This window comes from Podarcis muralis, chromosome 7 (genome assembly GCF_964188315.1).
Source record: "Podarcis muralis chromosome 7, rPodMur119.hap1.1, whole genome shotgun sequence".
In the NCBI taxonomy this organism is placed as follows: domain Eukaryota; kingdom Metazoa; phylum Chordata; class Lepidosauria; order Squamata; family Lacertidae; genus Podarcis; species Podarcis muralis.
Window position 1 is genome coordinate 827533 of NC_135661.1, and position 23601 is coordinate 851133.

Consider the following 23601-nt stretch of genomic DNA (forward strand, 5'->3'; position numbering starts at 1 on the left):
TTCTCGCATAACACTGGGACTTAGGTAAAGGGACCCCTGACCATTAGGTCCAGTCGTGGCCGACTCTGGGGTTGCAGCACTCATCTCACTTTATTGGCCGAGGGAGCTGGCGTACAGCTTCCGGGTCATGTGGCCAGCATGACTAAGCCGCTTCTGGCGAACCAGAGCAGCGCACGGAAACGCCGTTTACCTTCCTGCCAGAGCGGTACCTATTTATCTACTTGCACTTTGACGTGCTTTTGAACTGCTAGGTTGGCAGAAGCAGAGACTGAGAAACGGGAGCTCACCCCGCAGCGGGGATTCAAACCGCCGACCTTCTGATCGGCAAGCCCAAGATGCTCTGTGGTTTAACCCACAGCACCACCCACGTCCCTCACTGTAACTTATGGGCATCCAATAATGAAGCTGAATGCCAGAGGATTCAGGACAGTTAAAAGAAAGCCCAGTGTTAAACTGTGCAAGGAAACACCTTACATTTGTTTCATTAATAAAATCACGATGGTGTTTATTCACTCTAGCCTTTCTAAGCAACCATTTTCCCTGGCCACCAATTTGGATGGCTTTAAAATATTAGACAAATCTAAGGAGGAGGATGACTCTACTCTGGATCGAGTGACCCTTGAGTGTTGGAAGATTCAGGAAAGTCCTTCAAGCAGTGCTTAGTTAAACTACGGAACTCCCTGCCACAGGAAACAGTGATGGCCACCAACTCAGATGGCTTTAAAAGAGGATTAGACAAGGAGGATGGCTCTACAGTTGGAAGTAGCAATGCTTCTGAATACCAGTTGCTTGAAACCGCAGGAGGGTAGAGCTGGTCTTGTGTTCGAATCCTGCTGGCTGACTCCCCTTGGTGGGCATCTGCTTGGCCCCTGTGGGAACAGGATTCTGGATCGGATGAGCCACAAGGGCTCTTCTTATGTTCTTACGCTCCAGGGGTGGGCAGTAAAGAGGAACAGCTTAAGCCAGCCCTCTTTCCTAATCGGAGAACAGCCCAGCAGTTGCTTGCAGGAGGACTTTGGACAAGGAGTTCAGAACAGCCTGTCCCTCCCCGCTCCCTCCCTTCGCCCCCCACATTTCCTGAAACAGCCTCTTCCCCTGAATGGGATGCTCTGCGCATCTTTTCTCTCCGCTGTGAATCAAGTGCCCTTTAGATCCTCCATTCTGGGACAGACGTTTGCACCCTGCAACCTCCAGGCAGCACACCCGATGAACTGAGCCAGGCTTTCAGAAACGTGAGATGTGTGTTTATGCATGCCAAGTGTTTGCCAAGGCCTCCAAGCTCCCAACAGGGAGGGTCACTGGGTCAGGAAGCGGGGGGGGGGGGGTTGCTGAGTGGTCGTGGCCATCTTTCTGCCCTCCAGGGCTCCTGCCCCATTGCTGTGCGACTTCATCTGCAAAGATGGACCACCTGTTCTTGATCTATATCCTGCGGTTTCTTGAGAAACACGGGGGTTTGATGCGTTCCCCCCCGGAAACCAGCTCCCATCTGATTTGCAAACAAAAGCCACATTCAAAGTTGTTCAAAGTTGTTATAAGAAAAAACTGCTCTTTTTCCCTTATGGGGTATCCAAGAGCCCGTATAGAGTCCTTAAGTGGGTTCCCTATCGGCAGCAGAAAATAACAGAGGCCAACTAGAGAATATTGAGAAGCAAAGCGGCTAGTAAGCCTGATCTTTATCCAACTGTTGCAACAGGGTCTCCACTCACCACATGCAGGAGGGAGGAAGAACCCAGAACAATGGGGTGCAAGCCCTTATATAGACTTTTTGAAATTGCCCACCCTGTAAGCTTAAGGCCACCCTGCAATACATCATACATACATCACAGAAGGAGGCGGCCTACAGCAGAAATCCCGTCTGCCAAGAAACCTGTTAATGATCACATTGCTTTACCTAGAAAGCCTGGGCATTCTTTTGTGATGGTTAATACTTTAGTTCAGTGGTGTCCAAACTTTTTTCAAATTGATTTGATGAAGTGAAGGGCCGTGGGGGCCGACCAAAGTTATTGAGCTTTTTTAGGGTTGGAGTTGTTTTTAGAATTTTACCCCAGAAATAAACTGCCACGGGGGCTGGATTAATCCGACCAACGGCCCAGATTAGGCCCCCAGAACGGACTTTGGATGCCTGCTTTAGTTCATGGGTAGGCAAACTAAGACCCGGGGCCCGGATTCGGCCCAATCGCCTTCTAAATCCAGCCCACGGACGGTCCGGGAATCAGCGTGTTTTTTCATGAGTAGAATGTGTCCTTTTATTTAAAATGCATCTCTGGGTTATTTGTGGGGCATAAAAATTTGTTCTTTTCTCCCCCCCCCAAATATAGTCCGGCCCCCCACAAGGTCTGAGGGACAGTGGACCGGCCCCCTGCTGAGAAAGTTTGCTGACCCCTGCTTTAGTTCCTGACTCCAGGTCACAGGCTCACCTTATTCACCCACAAATATGCCCTTAATATGCAAGCACAAAGACAGTGGGGAAGCTTTCCCCATTTTCCTCTCTTACTGCATAGGAATATTTGAGGTCACGGGGAGACTCAAAATGGCTTCAGGATTGCTCTCCTGTACTATTTCAGACACGTGGTTTATATACTTGTGTTTGCCTTTGTTGTAAACAAAAAAATTGCCCTTTTCCCTTATGGGGTATCCAAGAGCCCATATAGAGTCCTTACATAGGTTCCCTATTGGTAGGAGAAAATAACAGAGGCCAACCAGAGAATATTGAGAAGCAAAGCAGCTTGTAAGCCTGATCTTTATTGATCTGTTGCAACAGGGTGCTCCCCTCACAAGCAGGAGAGGAGGAGGACCCAGAAAAATGGTGTGCAAAGCCTTATAAAGACTTTTGGAATTGCCACCCTGTAGATCAAGACCACTCCCAGAAACATCATACATACATCACAGAAGGGGTGTAACCTAAGACCACCCCTCAGATACATCATACCTACATCACAGAAAAGGCGGTCTAAACAGAAATTTAAATATTGTTTATCTCTTGTCCTTGTTAATCTCCTGTCTGGCAGGTTACTTGATTGGATTGCCTGGGGAGCCTGGCCAATCTTTTGTAATGATAAATACTTAGTTCCTGGCCAGGTCACAGGCTCACACCTTATTCAAACACAGACATGCCCTTAAGACAGGATTTGTGAGGAAAGAGACAATGGGGAGGCTTTTCCAGTTTGACCTTGCAGAGAAAACATTTGGTCAGTTTAGGAATCAAAATGGTTCCAGGTTGGCCTTCCTGTGCTGATCTATGTATGTGCTTGGTTGGTACACTTATGAACATTACCATATATCTAAGACTATAAAATTCCTATTACACCTTGTACATTTATGAACATCTAATTTATATATTTGAGACCTTAGAATGCTTAGAACAAAGTTAAGCTCGCGTGTGTTTGAAACAGCCACTGCTCATGCGCAAAGGGCAAGGAAACCATATTTGACATGTGCAAAGACCTCCTTGTCCCTTCTCGGCTATGTACTATGAAGTGTTAATGATAGCTGAAATGCAGACAGGGCCACAGGATGACCTCGCTGGCTTTAAGCCTCTCGTGTGTACATAGGCTTAAATCTGATGAACCTGCGATGCTCAATTCTCGGTTTATGGCTCTAGCAGAGGTGGTGAGTATTTGCAGCTATTTAATTCATCAATCTCTGCCCCGCCATTTAAGAGCAATTTTGATAAATTGGTCCTGATAAAGGAGACTTAGCACCTTCCTCTCTCCAGTCCTCTCTCACGTGCCAAGCAAGCTGGGTCGTCTTCCAGCTCTGCCTTGGCTCCTGGTTATTTAATGAATTTATACACACACACACACACACACACACACACACTTTGATGTGGAAGCATTTCTAGAGAGGCGCAGGTGAAAAGTCAAGCAGAACAACTGCAGCAAGTCAAACCTATAGAGCAGGGGTAGGCAACCTAAGGCCCGTGGGCCGGATGCGGCCCAATCGCCTTCCCAATCCGGCCCGCCGATGGTCCGGGAATCGCCGTATTTTTACATGAGTAGAAAGTGTGCTTTTATTTAAAACGCATCTCTGGGTCATTTGTGGGGCCTGCCTGGTGTTTTTACATGACTACAGAGGTACCTCGGGTTACGTACGCTTCAGGTTACATACACTTCAGGTTACAGACTCCGCTAACCCAGAAATAGTGCTTCAGGTTAAGAACTCTGCTTCAGGATGAGAACAGAAATCGTGCTCCGGCGGCGCAGCAGCAGCGGGAGGCCCCATTAGCTAAAGTGGTGCTTCAGGTTAAGAACAGTTTCAGGTTAAGAACGGGCCTCTGGAATGAATTAAGTACTTAACCTGAGGTACCACTGTAGAATGTTTGCTTTTATTTAAAATGCATCTCTGGGTTATTTGTGGGGTATAGGAATTCGTTCATTTCCCCCCGCAAAATATAGTCCAGCCCACCACACGGTCTGAGGGACGGTGGACCGGCCCACGGCTCGAAAAGGTTGCTGACCCCTGCTATAGGGCATGAGACTCTTAATCTAAGGGTTGTGGGTTCACGCCTCATGTTGGGCAAAAGATTCCTGCATTGCAGGGGGTTGGACTAGATGACCCTCATTGCCCCTTCCAACTTTACAATTATATGATTCTATGCAGTGCTTTTTTTCTCCTAAAGAATGTTTAGGGGTACTCTCATTTTCCTAAACCTGTTGAAATACTGCCCCACAATGAGGCCAAACTTAGATTCACAAAATGTTTAGGGGTATGCTTACCCCTGCGTCCCCCCAGAAAAAAGCACTGTTTCTATGATTCTGTTGGTATATGGCACACATTTTAAAGCAGGAAGAATCCCAGCAATGGCAGTCTACCCCCTCACAGAGCTATAGTTCCCAGTACCCATAAAAAAACTACCATTCCCAGGATCCTTTGTGGGACTAACCCCCTAGGTTAGGCATCCCCAAACTTGGCCCTCCAGATGTTTTGGGACTACAACTCCCATCATCCCTGACCACTGGTCCTGTTAGCTAGGGATGATGGGAGTTGTAGTCCCAAAACATCTGGAGGGCTGAATTTGCCTATGCCTGCCCTAGGTGGATCTACACACAGGGGGGAAATGCTATAAATAAGCCCAAAATTAAAACATAACACCACCACTACTATGGAAAATCGCTTAGAAATTATATATTTTTTTGCCCCATATGGTGTTGCATCTTTAAAACATATTCAAAACACTTTCTTGACTGATGTAGCGGAGTCCCCTTGCCACACCGTACAATTAAATGGTATTGTCAGGGTTGCTTCAAGATCCTAGCTCACAGAGGATCACGCTAGCCAACGGTCATTAAGTAAAAGTCTTTATTGAGTTACAGTTTCCATTCTCAAGCTGCTGCGTGCAACCCTACGTCTAGTAGCTAGATCGGCGAAGCTCCGTCTGAATCTCCGCCCCTCGTACACCAACTTAATATCCTAGCCCTGCTCCACCTTTTCCGCCTGACTGTTCTTCTCTGGGTCCCTCTGCCCCCCTGGGTCTCTTCCTTCCGGGATTCTTCGGACGCTGACCCCCCGGACTCTCCTGTCTCCTTGCGCCGGGCTTTAGGACCCGGCTCTCTTTCCGGGCTGCCTACTGCGCTTCCTTCCTGTGCATTTGAACTTGGCGCGCGCGCCCAACCTTCCACCTTCCGTCTAACCGTTTCTTCGCTCCCAGATGGAGGTGTGGCCACCCCTGACTCGTGCCCTCCCTCCTGCTGTGAGCTGCCAGCGCTTGCCCCCTGGCTCCTTTCCTCTTCCCTGTTCTCTGGCGGTGACGCTGGACCCGATCTCCAACTGCTCTCCTCTGATTCCCCTCTGGCTCTATCTCCCTGGGGTGCCCCCCTAAACTCCCCCCTTGCCTTGGCCACTGGTGCTCCTTTCTGTGAATCCTCCGACTCACTGGAGAGACTCGGAGATCTCGGGTCGTCGTCATCGCTCATCCTTTCTTCTGCCTCCTCCCCTTCGCTCTCTGTTTCCTTCCTTGCCCTTGCCTCTGCTCCTGAACCCCTGACATCCATCCCCCCCTCGAAGCCCCCCACTCCCCCTTCCCCTCCTTCCGGTGCTGGAGCTGGGTGCTGCTGCGTCAAGGAGACGAATGTCGGGTACCGTTCGGTTCCCGTAGCGGGCCTCCCTCCGAAGTCTTCCGGTTCTTCCTCCCTTCTCTCGTCGACGACGGTCACCTCTGCTTCCATCTCTGTGCCGCCGTGCTCGAAACCTGGATCGTCCCCGAAAATGTCCATGTCCGTCTCTCCCTCGCTTCCTCCAGGCGGCGTTGCTCGGCCTGGACCTTCTTGCCACTTCCTGCGCCACTGTTCCTCTGGTTTGTCGTCCCACCAATACGAGGGTTCTGAGGCAGATCCCGAGGGCGACCCCTCCGGGGAACGGACGTCTCGTATCGGGTCCTCGTCCGAGTCGAACCCCCGGAACGTGCTGCCCGAAAGCGTGGGTGTGAAAAGCCAGTCGTCGAAAAAGTCTGCTGGCATCGGTCTGTGTGGGAAGAGGGCATGAAACTCGTCTTTGAGCAGAGGTTCGTCCAAGGCGTAGTCCGGCACCCAACTGTTCGCACTGGCCGGGGTGCCCTCCCTGGCGAGAAAGTATTCTACCCCTTCTTCCCCCCATCTGGAATCCAAAATCTCTGTGACTTCGTTGATGCGCTCCTTCTGTGCCACTCCTGCGTGCCCTGGTCTGTCTCTGGCCGGACTCTGCGCCGTTCTGGGTTCCTGAAACCTGTGCGGTGCCTTGTAGGGAGTGAGCACCGATCTGTGGAATACCGGATGCATTCTGGAACCCTCCGGAAGCGCCAGCCTGAAGGCCACCGGGTTGACCTGCTCTTCGATTTGATAGGGCCCCAGTTGCTTATGCCCTAGTTTCTTCTTGGCCAACGACCTGGCCGGCACTGCGTGGGCTGCTAACCAGACCCAGTCCCCCACGTGTAGCTCTTCGCCAACCCTTCTGCGTTTGTCCGCTTGTACCTTGTATGCGTGCTTGGCCAGTTCCAGGTGGCGCCTCAGCTGATCGTGGACTTCCTGCAGTTCCGACGCGAACGCATCTGCCGTCTGCGGCTCCCCTTCCCCCAGCCTTTCCAGTCCCGGGAAGGTTCTGGGGTGCCTCCCGTTGTTGGCGAAGAACGGTGTGACCCCCGTGGACACGTGCTTCGTGTTGTTGTAAGCGAACTCGGCGAGCGGCAGGTAATCCACCCATGTCGCAGGCTGTTGATTTGCATAACACCTCAAGTACTGCTGCATGATGGCATTGACCCGCTCTGCTTGCCCGTTGGTTTGCGGGTGTCTCGCCGACGCCAGGTTGATCTTGACGTTCAGGAAGCCCATCAGCCGCTGCCAGAAATTTGAGATGAACTGCCGCCCCCGGTCGGACAGAATAGACCGTGGCAGACCGTGAACCTTGAACACGTGGTCTATGAACAGTTTGGCGGTTTGTTCCGCCGTGGCCACCTTCGTACACGGAATGAAATGTGCCATCTTGGAGAACAAGTCCACCACCACCAGCACTGCCGTCTTGCCCCTCGAGCTGGGCAGATCCGTGACAAAGTCCAGGGCCACCCTCTCCCAAGGTTCGGCCGGAGTTTGCAGCGGTTCCAACAGTCCGGCCGGCGGTCTAAGCACTGGCTTCGCCCTCTGGCAGGTGTCACACCTCGCCACGTAGTCCGCGACCTCCCTTCTCATTCCAGGCCACCAGAAATCCCTGGCTACTAGTTCCACCGTCTTCTCCTTGCCGAAGTGCCCTGCAGTGGGCGCGTCGTGCATCTGCTGCAGCACCTTGGCGCGAAGTTCGTCTCCCGGCACGTAGATGGCCCCTTTACGGATGAGCAATCCATCTCTCAGCTGGAAACCGTCGGCCGCTGCTTTGCCCCTTTGCACCTCTGAGATCTTTGCTTGCGCGAAGGAGTCCCCCTGCAACGCTCGTCGCACCGCCTCCAGATCCACGGTTGCCGCGGCGCACGCCCACACTGTTGGTGCGAAGATGTGCATGGCGGCCGCTGGCGTTGCTTCCTCCAGATACTGTGGCTTGCGGGAGAGAGCGTCCGCCATGATGTTGGTGTCCCCCGGGACATACTCTATTCGGAAGTCGAAGTTCGCAAAGAACTCAGCCCAACGTATCTGCCTTTGGTTCAGGAACTGTGCCGTGCGCCAGTGCTCTAGGTTCTTGTGGTCCGTGCAAACCTGCACCGTGTGCTTGGCGCCGATCAGAAAGTGCCTCCACGCCTTGAACGCTGCATGAATGGCCAGCAACTCCCTGTCCCATATGGTGTAGTTCTGCTCGGACTTGCTGAGCTTCCTGGAGTAAAACGCTCCCGGTCGCCACACCCCCTGCGGGTCTTTCTGCAGCAGGACCGCCCCCACGGCTCTGTCCGAGGCGTCAGTCTCCACCCTCATCGGCTTGCTGGGGTTGACATGAAGCAGCTGCTCTTCCGACGCGAAGAGACGCTTGAGTGCCTGAAAGGACTGTTCCGCCTGCTCTGTCCAAATGAACTTCTTTTTCTTGGAGCTAAGCGTGTCAGTGATGGCCGCCGTCTGCATAGCGAAGCCCTTGATAAACTTGCGATAGAAGTTCGCAAAGCCGACAAACCGTTGGACCTCCTTCCGGTTGCGCGGGCTCTTCCAATCCAACACCGCTCGAACCTTGGCGCTGTCCATGGCGAGCCCCTTGTCAGACAGCTTGTAGCCCAGAAAATCCACCTCCGTCACGTCAAATTGGCACTTCTCCAGCTTGGCGTAGAGCCTATGGTGCTTCAGCCTGTTCAGTACTTCCTTGACGTGTTTGTCATGCTCCTGTTGCGACTCCGAAAAGATCAGGATGTCATCTAAGAAACAGACGCACGTCTTGTAGAGAAGTCCCGCCAACACGTGATGCATGAATGCTTGAAAAACGTGGGAGCCATTTTGCAATCCAAAAGGCATAACTCTATATTCGTAGGTCCCCAGTGGCGTGAACATGGCTGTTTTCCACTCGTCTCCCTCCCGCATGCGAATGAGGTTGTACGCACCTCGCAGATCCAATTTGGTGAACACTCTGCCCTTCCGCACCTTTGCGAGGAGGTCGTCAATTCGGGGCATGGGGAAGTCCGACGGCTTAGTCACACTGTTCAAGGTCCTGTAATCCACTACGAGCCTCTTTTGGGGCGTATCCCGCTTCTTAACGAAGAACACCGGGCTGCCTCCCACCGCCTTGGACTCTCGGATGAAACCGCGCTCCAAATTATGATCTATGAACTCCTTGAGTTCTTGCAGCTCGTCCTCTGACATGGAATACAGTTTCCCCTTAGGCAGCGCCGCCCCTGGCAGTAGGTCAATCTTGCAGTCATATGGCCTGTGAGGGGGTAGCCTGTCTGCCTCCTTCTCGCAGAAAACTTCCAAAAATTCTGCGTACTTGTGGGGAATCGCTTGCAGTGTGCCTAGCAGTAGCTGTGACTCCTCTTCCTCTCCTTCCTGCCTGGGCACGATGCAGTGTTCAGCACAAAAGGAAGAGCCGAAGGTCAGCTGCCTCTGGTACCAAGCCAGCGTTGGGCTGTGTTTGTCCAGCCAACTCATGCCCAACACAATGGGCGTGTCCGACAATTGAGTGACGTTGAAGCTGATGACTTCTTGGTGATTCCCAAGTCGCATCACCATCGGTGGCGTCTGCTGCACCACTTGCCCTCCTAGCAGCTCCCTGCCATCCACCGTGACCACCTGCAGGGGCAGTGTGGCCGGCAGCAACTGTATAGCATGCTGGTTGACAAAGTCCTGCCCCATAAAGTCCGCATTGCTGCCTGAGTCAATGGTGATTGGCACGTCCATGGTGATGCCATTGGGCAGCTGGAGCGACGCGGTGAGCCTCACCACTGGTTTGGGCGGGAGGGGGTTCACGGGCTGTAAAATCTCTGGGGACTGCATCATTAATACGTCTGGCTGGGCCCCAGTGCCTCTTCCTCCAGCCAGACAGCGTCGTTTCCCTGCTGTGGTTCTCCTTGCTGCGTTGCTGCAGTCGCCATTGCTGAGGCTGCAGTGAGCTTGTGGAGCCTCTGGGGACACTCTTTCGCCATATGCCCTGGCTCCTCACAGACGTAACACTTCCTGTTCCCTCTAGGAGGCTTCGCTTTCACTGCTGCTGGTGCTAGGGCTCTGGTTGCTGACTGAGCCCTGGCACCTCCAACCTCCATCGGTTCAGCTCCTCCCCCTGGCGGAGGCGTGGATTGCGTACGTGCTGCTTCTCTGGGAAAGAAGGAGGAGCCCCTGGCTGGTTCGCGCCCTCCACGCCCTTCGTCCCTGCTCCACGGACGTCCTTCCAGCCGTACCCCCACTGCCAGCGCCCTCTGCACGACCTCCTGGGTGGTCCGGGGTCTCTCCCCCCTCGCAATCTCATCTTTTACAGAGCTGTTTAGTCCCTCCCAGAAAAGGTCTCCTACAGGAGTCGCATCTCTGTCCCATTCTAGGGCACTGGCCAAGGCGAAAAAGCGGGCATGGTACTGCCGTACGCTGGCCCTTCCCTGCTTCAGTCCATGAATCTGTTGCCGAGCAAGATCCACGTCAATGCTTGATAAAAAACACGCATCCATCGCTTTAATAAAGGCATTCGCATTTTGGAGCGCCGGATCGTTATCCCTCCATAAATTGCGCAGCCATGCTCTGGCATCCCCATGCAAATAAGACATGATGAACCCCACTTTCTCTTGCTCATCTCTAAAATCTTTACTCAGCAGTTGCAGTGCACACAGTACGTCTGCTTTAAAATTGGGATACTAATGCAGGTTCCCATCGAAGTGAGAGACCAGACCGCCTGTGCGTCTCCCCAACCCAATCCCCTCTGGTTTGGGTGTCTGTTGCCCTTGCTTCGTAAGCACTTCCAACCTGACCTGGAGATCCCTGTAGGCGGCAGCTGCGTCCTCCTCTCTCTTCCTGGATGCGAGAGCCTCGGCATTCAGCTGTGACACTGCTTCTCTGAGTTCCGCTATCTGCTGTTCAGCCGTCATGTCGGCTGCCGTTCGTGAGCTCACTCGTAGGCACCTGCTTCTCTCCTCTCCTCGAGGCTGTAGATGCCCACAATACGTGAGACGGAGCTTACTGTCAGGGTTGCTTCTTGATCCTAGCTCACAGAGGATCACGCTAGCCAACGGTCATTAAGTAAAAGTCTTTATTGAGTTACAGTTTCCATTCTCAAGCTGCTGCGTGCAACCCTACGTCTAGTAGCTAGATCGGCGAAGCTCCGTCTGAATCTCCGCCCCTCGTACACCAACTTAATATCCTAGCCCTGCTCCACCTTTTCCGCCTGACTGTTCTTCTCTGGGTCCCTCTGCCCCCCTGGGTCTCTTCCTTCCGGGATTCTTCGGACGCTGACCCCCCGGACTCTCCTGTCTCCTTGCGCCGGGCTTTAGGACCCGGCTCTCTTTCCGGGCTGCCTACTGCGCTTCCTTCCTGTGCATTTGAACTTGGCGCGCGCGCCCAACCTTCCACCTTCCGTCTAACCGTTTCTTCGCTCCCAGATGGAGGTGTGGCCACCCCTGACTCGTGCCCTCCCTCCTGCTGTGAGCTGCCAGCGCTTGCCCCCTGGCTCCTTTCCTCTTCCCTGTTCTCTGGCGGTGACGCTGGACCCGATCTCCAACTGCTCTCCTCTGATTCCCCTCTGGCTCTATCTCCCTGGGGTGCCCCCCTAAACTCCCCCCTTGCCTTGGCCACTGGTGCTCCTTTCTGTGAATCCTCCGACTCACTGGAGAGACTCGGAGATCTCGGGTCGTCGTCATCGCTCATCCTTTCTTCTGCCTCCTCCCCTTCGCTCTCTGTTTCCTTCCTTGCCCTTGCCTCTGCTCCTGAACCCCTGACAGGTATCATATCACTTTAAACAATGATACCACTTTAATTCCGCCAAATAATTCTGGGGTCTGTAGCTTATGGCTGCTGAGAGTTGCTAGGAGGCCTCTCCCCCCCCCCCCCCCCCCACTATTCCCCATCAAAGAGCTACAATTCCCAGAGTGGGTTAACTATCATTCCCTCTTTACAGAGAACTCAGAAGAGTGCGGATTTCGAAGGAAATCTGTGTTTTGGATCACAGACCCCCCCCCCCCAAAATTGTGAGCTGCATAGGCCCACCATTAAATTCCAGATGGGAAACCTAGCCAGATGGGTGGGGTATTATTATTATTATTATTATTATTATTATTATTATTATTATTATTATTATTATTAAACCTGAATGGAATTTCTCCCTCAGATGCAACTGAGCAGGCCTAGTTGCATCTGAGGACAACAGGCTAGGCTTGGGTTGTGGGTCAGCTCAGGTGATGTCATTATTCTTACTATTATCCTTGTTTTTATTTGTATGTTTCCTTTTCTCCTGACGGAGACTCAAGGTGGCTTACAGCTAAAATAGAAACAGTCAAAGCATAGCAGGGAGGAGAAGCAATCATTCAAAAACAACAACACATTAAATGTTCATAAAATATACATGCTCTATTAAAACATATGGGACGCGGGTGGCGCTGTGGGTAAAAGCCTCAGCGCCTAGGACTTGCTGATCGAAAGGTCGGCGGTTCGAATCCCCGCGGAGGAGTGCGCTCCCGTCACTCGGTCCCAGCGCCTGCCAACCTAGCAGTTCGAAAGCACCCCCGGGTGCAAGTAGATAAATAGGGACCGCTTACCAGCGGGAAGGTAAACGGCGTTCCGTGTGCTGCGCTAGCTCGCCAGATGCAGCTTTGTCATGCTGGCCACGTGACCCGGAAGTGTCTCCGGACAGCGCTGGCCCCCAGCCTCTTGAGTGAGATGGGCGCACAACCCCAGAGTCTGGCAAGACTGGCCCGTACGGGCAGGGGTACCTTTACCTTTACCTATTAAAACATACAGATGTTTTTTCTACAATCAAGCAGTATATAAATTTTATGAATTAGAAAACATCACGGCACCACCAGCCCTTTCTTTTTAAAAAATAATTTTTATTTAAAAAACATTTTTACACACACAATTGTTTACATTTAACCATAGTGCATATCAGTACATTTATGGGGTTCCCTGAACCCCCGGACTTCCCCCTCCCATGGCTTCCAAAATCTATCTTCCTTTTTTACTGCATCTAATTACATTTATCTAAATTATTACACTTCGGTTTTATCCTTTGTCGTTTTCAATTACAGGTGCTATATCGAACCTGCTAACGTAGTTAAATGTTTACCGTGCAACACCAGCCCTTTCATTGAGACACCATCAGTTCCCAAAAGCCTGTTGGAAGAAGAAATCTTTCACCTGCTGGCGAAAAGGACAGCAAGGAGGAAGCCAGTCTAACTCCTCTACGGAGGGGATGGCAAAGTTGTCTGGGAGGAGCCACCACCGAGAAGGCCCTCTCCTGCAAACCCACCAAGAGTGCCTGTGAGGGTGGCAGCACCGAGAGAAGGGTTTCCCTGAAGATTTCGGAGCCTGGGAAGGTTTGTATGAAGGGTCCTACCTGGACCTTGAGATCATCTTCCGAGGCCCTCCTTCATTTGCTTCCTCCTCGAGAGGGTGGCAGCGCAAGAACAGGGCCTTCTCTGCAGTGGCTCCCCATCTGTGGAATGCTCTCCCCAGGGAATTTCGCCTAGCGCCTTCATTAGACACCTTTAGGTGCCAGGCAAAAACGTTCCTTTTGTAACCAGGCCTTTGGCTGATCTGTTTGACATCCTATACCCTTTAAAAATGTGGCTCTTTTATGGAAGGTGTGTGTGTTATTGTGTTGTTGTTTTCATTCTGGTTATATATGCCATGATCTTTTCTGTGAACCGCCCTGAGACCTCTGGGTATAGGGTGGTATATAAACTATAATCATAATCATACGGTATGTCAGATAGCTTGGGACTGAGCCATGAAATTGGGGTGGGTGGGAAGGAGCAGAAATAAGCCCCAAATGGACAGATTTGCCTGTTGCTAGTGTTGTAAACAAAATCTGCCCTTTTTCCCTTATAGGGTATCCAAGAGCCCATATAGAGTCCTTAAGTGGGTTCCCTATTGGTAGGAGAAAATAACAGAGGCCAACCAGAGAATATTGAGAAGCAAAGCAGCGACACGAAGGAGGGAGGAGGAACCCAGAACAATGGCGCGCAAGGCCTGATATAGACATTTTAAATTCCCTGCCCTGTCACTCAAGACCACCCCTCCATACATCATACATACATCACAGAAAGGGTGTAACCCAAGACTACCTCCCACAAACATCATGTCTACATCACAGAAAAGGTGGTCTACAACAGAAATTTGAATGTTGTTGTTTTTCCTGTTTGCCAGCTTATCTGATAATGCCTTATCTGATTGCCTTTCCTGGTAGTCTGACCATTCCTTTAAGAGGGTGATTACCCAATTCCTGAGACAATGGGAAGGTTCCCTCGCCCCCTCCCTCCTTGCAGAGAAAACATTTGGTCAGTTTGGGAATCAAAATGGTTTCAGGACGGTCTTCCTGTGCTGCTCCAGACATGTGGTCCACATATCTATGTACGTGCTTGGTTGCTACATTTATGAACATTTATTATATATATAAGACCTTAAATTTTATTATTACACTAGCAACCAGGCTCCATGGACTCCACCTTCTCCTGGCCTGCCATGACCTTTCCTGGTTTGGTACAGCCACGCGCTTTTTCATGGGCTGACTCAACGAGGGCCAGACTAGGTGCCTCCGAGGAAATGTGTGACCCTAAGCAAACAGCCTCTGCCCTCCCTCCCCTCCCGCAAGGGCGAAATGGGTGCCCAGCCCTGTCCCATCACGCCTCCCAAGGGTGCTGGCTTAATCTTTATCCTTCTCTTCCGCAGCATGCCAGCATGATAAAGGCAGCCGGGACATTTGCGGCAATAAAGTTATACAGCCCTTTATTTAACTTGCCCGGGCGACGAAAACAAATCCCGCAGCCCTGTCAACAAGAGGCTGGCCGATCTTTCTGGCTGCTCATATTTCTAATTGTCTGTGTTTTCACGTTAGTTTGTGGTGTGTGTGTATTTAACATCCTCGTGAAAATTCACCAGCATTTTTGTGAGAGAATTTCCCCAGGACATGCACGCAGTTTCACCTGATATTCCCATTTTTGCCTAGCGATAATTTCCTCCACTATATATGCATCCCTGCATGCTATTTGCACTGTTATAAGGCACTTTAAAGGACGCGGGTGGCGCTGTGGGTAAAACCTCAGCGCCTAGGACTTGCCGATCGCATGGTCGGCGGTTCGAATCCCCGCAGCGGGGTGCGCTCCCGTCGTTCGGTCCCAGCGCCTGCCAACCTAGCAGTTTGAAAGCACCTCCGGGTGCAAGTAGATAAATAGGGACCGCTTACCAACGGGAAGGTAAACGGCGTTCCGTGTGCTGCGCTGGCTCGCCAGATGCAGCTTGTCACACTGGCCACGTGACCCGGAACTGTCTGCGGACAGCGCTGGCTCCCGGCCTATAGAGTGAGATGAGCGCACAACCCAAGAGTCTGACACGACTGGCCCGTATGGGCAGGGGTACCTTTACCTTTACCTAATGCACACTAAACTCCACTGCATGTGCTTTCCTACTGGAGAGATGTAATGCCAAGTTCAGAGAAGTGCAGATTGCAGACGGAATTTTGCTTTTGTTTCAGTTAGCGCAAATCGAGTGGGTTGAACTGAACCATATTTCTTTCGCAGGTCTGCCCAAGTTTCCCTTCCCTCTCCCAGCCACTTTGGACTTTAGGCAGCGTAAGAAAAGGGTATTTTGTTCCTCCGGCTAGCTGGCAAAGAGCTCAGCCGTTAATGAGGGCGCCAAGAGGAGCAACGGGCACGAATCCAGGCCAACCCTTAGGTAGAGAAAGTAGTAAATTTCCACCACGAGTGAGTGGCCCAGAGCGCCCTTGAAACAAAGGCAGGCTTAATCCTCTGAGCCTTCCCTTCTTAGCAGGGAGATTATGGGATGCTGCTGGTTTGCCTTTGCTGGCAATCCCCTGGCTAAAGTCAAGGCCTCAGGAGCTGGGACCTGTGAGGAGGATCCTGCAATTTCACCAAGGAGGATGCACTCCTACCCGGAAGCTACAGATCTATGAGACTCATTGAAATCAGTGGGCCTAAGTTTAGCCGCATCAGTTATTTTGAGGAGCTCTGCTCTGATCCAGCCCAGCAAAACCACTGCTAGCCAACATATCTTAAAATATAAAGGTAAAGGTAAAGGGACCCCTGACCATTAGGTCCAGTCGTGGCTGACTCTGGGGTTCATCTCGCTTTATTGGCCGAGGGAGCCGGCGTACAGCTTCCGGGTCATGTGGCCAGCAGGACTAAGCCGCTTCTGGCGAACCAGAGCAGTGCACGGAAATGCCGTTTTCCTTCCTGCTGGAGCGGTACCTATTTATCTACTTGCACTTTGAGGTGCTTTCGAACAGCGAGGTTGGCAGGAGCTGGGACAGAGCAACGGGAGCTCACCCCGTCGCGGGGATTTGAACCACCGACCGTCCTAGGCTCTGTGGTTTAATCCACAGCGCCACCCGTGTCCCATATATCTTAAAATATAATAGAACATTTAACAGCTTTGCTATTCAGGGCTGCCGATGGCTTGAGGGTTGCATAGCTCCATACCCTCCAATATTTCTCCGATGACATCCAAAGGAAAAGCAGGACATTCCGGGATAGAATCAGAAACCGGGATGGTTTCTGTAAAACCAGGACTGTCCCTGGAAAATAGGGGCACTAGGAGGGTCCTTGGAGGCTTTAAAGGAGAGGTTGAGTGGCCATCTGTCAGGGGATTGGACCAGATGACCCTTGTGGGTCTTTCTGACTCTACAATCTTTTGGTTCTATGACTTTACCCCGTCCTTTCATCTCTTTCTTTCTTTCTTTCTTTCTTTCTTTCTTTCTTTCTTTCTTTCTTTCATCTTTATTGAAAGTTCAAAAAGCACATAATTATATGGTGAGACGTAAATAGAAAGGAGAAAAGGAAAAAGAGAAACAGAACCTGTGTAGAAGGGAAAATAAAGAGGATGGGGAACCCAAAACTGTATACTTTACAAGGTTGTTATTGTACTTCACCAGATCTTAACCTATTGCAGTGGTACCTCGGGTTACAGACGCTTCAGGTTACAGGCTCCACTAACCCAGAAATAGTACCTTGGGTTAAGAACTTTGCTTCAGGATGAGAACAGAAATCGTGCGGCGGTGGCAGCAGGAGGCCCCATAAGCTAAAATGGTACCTCAGGTTAAGAACACTTTCAGGTTAAGAACAGACCTCCAGAATGAATTAAGTTCTTAACCCGAGGTACCACTCTACAGTATTTGTAAGAATGGATTCCAAATATCATTGAATTTGTCCATGGCAAGTCTGCGTTTATATGCAAGTTGTTCATATGTTGCGAGTTTATATAAGTCTTCAATCCAACCATAGAAGGGAGCCGCATTTTTATTTTTCCAATTCATCACCATCAGTCTTTTTGCTGTGGTAAGGGCACAGAGAGTCCATTGGTATTGTCATTTTGTAAGGTTCCATGTGCTGGGTATATAATTCAAGAGGATTTTTTGCTCTGTAAATGTAAGGTTGTTCAGTACAGTTCCATTGATGGTTTCAGTTACCTTCTGCCAAAAATCTTTCAATATAGGACTGTGGGGGAAAAATGTTTTAGAGAAGCATTATCCCTATTGTATCTCCAACAGTCCTTTCATCCCTTTCATCATTCTATAGCAATGGGGAAGGAGCGTCACAGCTTAGATAGGAAGACCGGGTTGAGTCTTTGGGGAAGGTGTACAGACAGGACTAAGCTGTCATCATCTTCCCCATTCCCCAAAACTGCCCTCTCTACCAAGCAGCCAGCAGCCCACGGGATTTTGCTCAGCCCATCAAAGCTCTGAGGATCATGGCACCATGTCCCCCTCCCTCTGAGACTGCCTGGCTCCCTGTGGGCTCTGAGTTCGCTGGGTTCGCTGGGGCCAAAGAGTGCACCCGCACGTCCCACCCCCCCCCACCCCATTCCAGTGCCAACTCCAGCTTGACTTGACAATCTGATGTGTTGCTGTGCTTTGCCAGCTGACCCAGGGACCGTAATAAAAAGCTTCTAGTGCAAAGGCAACCTGGTTTGGCATGTTCTTGGCTGAGCTGCGTCATGTCTGCGCCAGCAGTGATAAACACTCTATCCTCTGCCAGCTCTGTATCGCCGGCAGCTGAGATAGTCACAGATGGGCACAGAGAGGATCAGCGGCCCTGTCGATTCGCACGCTGGTGCAAAGCGCACATTCCCACTTCCGGAAACGGCTAAAAGCTCCTCATCCCCCTCTGTTAGGAAACTGACGTGGTCAGTTGCAGCCCCATAACCTTTACACAGGCCAAAATATTTGCTGGGGTCAGCCCTGTGGGCTAAAAATAGTGTCTTCTCAAGCAGGGATGATTCAGCAAAGCGCCATCAGCTTATAGGTTGCACGGTGCATCGTGTACGTATTTGCTTGGTACATTTATGAACATTTATTATATATATAAGAGCAGGTGACCTCCCAGCCATCAGGTCTAGGGAACCACCCAGTTTTGCCTGCCTTCTTAGCTTTGAACCTGTCACCCGGTAAGGGTTTTTTCCCCAAAGCCTCCTGAGGACTAGGGTGTTGTCATTTGGGGCCAAAGAGGCTTCCACACGCCCAGAGATCAAATTTACAATAAAATCACACTGCTTCTTCAATAAAGAACAAAAGCAAGGGTCAGGATGAGTCAGGGCAGAGGCACGAGGCCGAGGTGGTCATAAAGACTCATGTGAAAGAGGGAAGACAGAGATTGTTCCTCTTTCGGCCTGGAACGGATCTAACCATTTGAAAAACAAACTGGAGCAAGGTCTATACTGAATGCCTTGCTTGATGACCCTGAAAGATCCCTGCAGGCCTCTTGCTTCCTCCTTAACAATAGCTGCCCAAATACAGTGGTGCCTCGGTTCTCAAATGCCTGGGTACTCAAACAACTTGGAACCCAAACACTGCAAACCCGGAAGTGTGTGTTCCGGTTTGCGAACTTTTTTCGGAAGCCGAACATGCTCCGTTTTGAGTGTTAGACTTCCATTTTGAGCGTTCCGCTGAGGTCTGCCTGTTTTTGCTGTTTATTTTGTGCTTTTGTTTTCGCGGCTCTTTTTCGTTTTGTTTCTGTGACTGTTCAGCTACTGATTGATTGATTGATTGATTGATTGTGTGACTGCAGTACATTGTTTCTTGCTTTCATTTTATGGATCAACGGTTTCGTTAGATAGTAAAATTCATGTTAAATGGCTGTTTTGGCGGTTGTTTTTAAAAGTCTGGAATGGATTAATCCGTTTTGCATTACTTCCTATGGGAAAGCGCGCCTTGGTTTTGGAACGCTTTGGTTTTGGAGCGGACTTCCGGAACGGATGAAGTTTGAGAACCAAGGTCCCACTGTACTTGTGCTTTTACCTGCTTCTGAGCATGGATGTCATAGGATTTCAGATAGATAGATAGATAGACAGACAAACAGACTTCCTAGCATAAGGTTACCAGATTTTTTTCCAAAGAATCCAGGGACACTTTTTTTTTTAAACAATAAAAAAAAAGTTATTACTATTTTTTGTTTTTTAAAAAATAAGAAGTAATATCTGCACCGCTGGGCAGTCAGCTGGGTGCTCTTGCTCCCGGCTCGATTTGGGTTGCAGCGGTGGGTGTCCAGCGGTTCCCCTAGTTGACGTGCCAGGCGTCCCTGGTTCCCCCTTTGCAGTTGCAGCGGCAGTCTCAGCAGCCTGGAGCCAGCCTGGTAGCGCAGTTGGCTCTGGCTGGCATCAGGAGCTGCCCGCTGCCGTGGCACCCGCCATTTTGTCACGCTGGAAGTCCCCATCTGATGTGTCTTGCACTGTTGAACCAATCACGCAACATTCATTCCCTACTAATAAATCTGCAACACTTAAAATATAAATCTGGGGACATTCCAGGGACGGATTTTGTCCGGGGACGATTTGTAAATCCGGGGACTGTCCCCGGGAAATGGGGACGTCTGGTAACCATATCCTAGCAAGATGTGCTGAGGCGCTTCTTGATGGCATCGGCCCATCCCATGATATGCCCTCGTTCCCCCGTCTTGCAAAGTGATCAACCTCAAGTGGAAACCCCCTGCTTGGCAGGGGGTTGGACTCGATGGCCCTTGTGGTCTCTTCCAACTCTATGATTCTATGATTCTATGATTCTATGAAACAGAAAAGGACTGGACTAAGTAAGGAAACTGGGAATCAACACTTCAGTGATGGGGTGGGCTGTAAGAGGAGCCCTCTATTTTTATCCTAGTACTGTAACTCGTGTAAGACTCGAACTCGTGGGCACCCAATGAAGCGGAGTGCTGGAAGATTTGGGGAGGATTAAAGAAAGTCCTTTTCCACGCGCTTCCCGTGTTAAACTATGGAACTCCCTCCCACTGGAAGCAATGAGGGCTACCAACTGGGATGGCTTTAAAAGGGGATTAGATAAATTCATGGGGAATAAGGCTGTGCTCTGCCCTCCACAGTTGGAGGCAGTGACCCATCTGCGTCTGAATCCCAGTTGCTGGAAACCGCAGGAGGGGAGAGAGCTCTCATGTTTGGATCCTGGTTACGGATTTCACAATAGAGGCATCTGGTTGGCTGTTGAGAGAACAGGGTGCTGGACTAGATGGGCCATGGGCCTGATCCAGTCAGCTCTTAACAGAGGCACCCAAAGGCTCCCCTCCTGCCAGGAAGTACCAGCAGAATCCAGCTGAAATCCTTCTGCAAGATAAGTGAGAATTAAGTGCCCTGCAATTGCTATTATCTGTCCTGGTCATTAGCAATCTATCTGGGAAATAAATAAATAGATTGCAGTGGGCAGAAGTGCAAGAGAGAGAGAGAGAGAACAGGAGGAGGTGTATATATTGACTGAGGGGTTTATAAAACGGTAGAGTTGAAAGGTACACCCAAAGGTCATCTGGCCCAACCCCTTGCAGTGCAGGAATCGCAACTAAAGCATCCCTGACAGATGACCACTTTGGGTCAGTCTGGATGATCCCCCTGAGTCCCTTCCAATTCTTGGTGTCCGGTCCCCAATGAGAATCTAACGAGAGAAGCCCCACAGGCACAGCCCTCCCCTGTTGTTCCTTTCCCAGAATCCGAGTGCTCAGAGGTAGACTGCCTCTGACCCTGGAGGTTCTACATAGGCACCATGCTTATTTATTAGCCATGGACAGATCTGTCCCTTCAGGGATTTGTCTAACCCCCTCTGAGCACCCTTGTAATCTATAGCGGTCAGGAGGAGGAGGCGGCACCCATTTTGGACACCCGGTCCCAAAACGTCCTCCACCCCTGCTTCAGGTACACCCCTAGCACGCCAGGGCCTCACCAGGACACACTTTTGCCACCAAGTTTCAGCTATGAAAAAAAACAAGAGTTCCCCAGATCATGTGCAAAGTGCTATCGCTGAAATCAGGGCATGCATAGGGTCACAGTTCCAGAGTCAGAGACTGTGAGCGATGTGGGGCTGTGACGGTGGGGTTGGACTCAACGCCTCTTTCCTTTCCGTAAAGGAATATCCCTTACCCCAAGGTTCAGTGATGAAACCCTTCTGAGTCTTAAAGGGAGTGTGTGTCTTTGGTCGCCCTAGCTCTGCTGCCACCTGCTGCCACGCCTTGTTGGCGTTTTGGACCTAGAATCATAGAATCATAGAGTTGGAGGAGACCACAAGGGCCATCGAGTCCAACCCCCTGCCAAGCCGGAAACACCATCAGAGCACTCCTGACATATGGTTGTCAAGCCTCTGCTTAAAGACCTCCAAAGAAGGAGACTCCACCACACTCCTTGGCAGCAAATTCCACTGTCGAACAGCTCTTACTGTCAGGAAGTTCTTCCTAATGTTTAGGTGGAATCTTCTTTCTTGTAGTTTGGATCCATTGCTCCGTGGGGACTTTTCAGCTTACAGTGGTACCTCGGGTTACAGACGCTTCAGGTTACAGATGCTTCAGGTTACAGACTCCACAAACCCAGAAATAGTACCTTGGGTTAAGAACTTTGCTTCAGGATGAGAAGAGAAATCACGCAGCAGCGGTGTGGCGCAGTGGGAGGCCCCATTAGCTAAAGTGGTACCTCAGGTTAAGAACAATAGCAGGTTAAGAATGGACCTCTGGAATGAATTAAGTTCTTAACCCGAGGTACCACTGTATTCTTCTTCTTTCTGCTTTTTAATTGGGTTTTATAAACAAGAATAATGTTTACAAATAAGCGTGCCAAGTTTTCTCATGTCATTTGTATATTAGCATAAGTAATGTGGAAAAAATATCTACAATGTATGTTTCACTATTAGTGGTCAATGTAAAAGGTAAAAAAGGTCAAGGACCCCTGGACGGTTAAGTCCAGTCAAAGGCGACTCTGGGGTTCATCTTGCTTTCAGGCCGAGGGAGCCGGCGTTTGTCCACAGAGAGCTTTCCAGGTCATGTGCCAGCAGGACTAAACCACTACTGGCGCACGGAGGACCGTGATGAGTGCCAGAGTGCACGGACACACCATTTCCCCACCGCAGCGGTACCTATTTATCTACTTGCACTGGTGTGCTTTCGAACTGCTAGGTTGGCAGGAGCAGGGACAGAGCAACGGGAACTCACTCTGTCGTGGGGATTCAAACCACCGACCTTCTGATCAGCAAGCCCAAGAGGCTCAGTGGTTTCCACCATAGCGCCACGCGCATCCCTAGTGGTCAATGTAGAAGTTCTTGGTCCGTGTAGTGGTTTAAACCACTAGGAAGAAGAAGTGGGAAAGGGGGGAGGGGGGGAGAGGGGAATGGTGAGTGGGGTGGGGTGGTTATGCTTCTATTATTCTACTTAGTGGATGTGTGGGGTTTTGCGTCAGCGTTACTTGTGTGTGTTCTCTTACTATTAGCTTGTTGTATTTCCTTGGTGGCGAGAGAGGTTGTGGGTGGCCTAGAGTGTGGTTGGTTGTCTGGTTGGCTGTAGTGAGATTTGTTTTAGTGTGAGAGCGGGGTGTGTGTATTTTTGAATCAGGAAAGCCAGATGGATTCGTATGCTGTTGGCTGATTCTTGTTGTTGACTCTTTCGGCTGTGTACAGTGGTACCTTGGTTCTCAAACTTAATCCGTTCCGGAAGTCCGCTCCAAAACCAAAGCGTTCCCAAACCAAGGCGCGCTTTCCCATAGAAAGTAATGCAAAACGTATTAATCTGTTCCAGACTTTTAAAAACAACCCCAAAACAGCCATTTAACATGAATTTTACTATCTAACGAGACGGTTGATCCATAAAATGAAAGCAATAATGTACTGTACTATAAAATAAATAAGACAGTATTATATATGATGAAAATAAAAAAAAAATTTTCTTTCTTATCTGCACTGATGATAGTCATTGTTTGCATGGGGGGCTTGTATTCATTTCTGTAGTCACACACTCAATCAATCAATCAATCAATCAATCAGAAGCTGAACTGGGTTCCACACTGTCACAGAAACAAATGAACCGAAAAAGCCTCAAAAACAAAAATGCAAAATAAACAGCAAAAACAAGCACCAAGCTTAATCTGTTCCGGAAGTCTGTTTGACTTCCAAAATGCTCGAAAACCAAGGTGCAGCTTCTGAGTGGTGCAGGCCCCCTGGAAGCAATATCCGATGACCGTGCCGGACATTTGGCTTCTGAAAAATATTCTAAAACCAGAACACTTACTTCCGGCTTTTTGGTGTTTGAGAACCAAGGTACCACTGTATGTG

General features: G+C 50.3%; 1 long non-coding RNA gene across 1 annotated transcript; it reads left to right on the forward strand.

The window, feature by feature from the left end:
- The first annotated feature begins 1014 nt into the window (after window positions 1-1014).
- On the forward strand, window positions 1015-13647 carry LOC144328590 (uncharacterized). The gene is made up of 2 exons (XR_013393816.1): window positions 1015-1232; window positions 13094-13647. It is a non-coding gene; the product is annotated as an uncharacterized LOC144328590 (long non-coding RNA).
- The last annotated feature ends 9954 nt before the right edge of the window (window positions 13648-23601 follow it).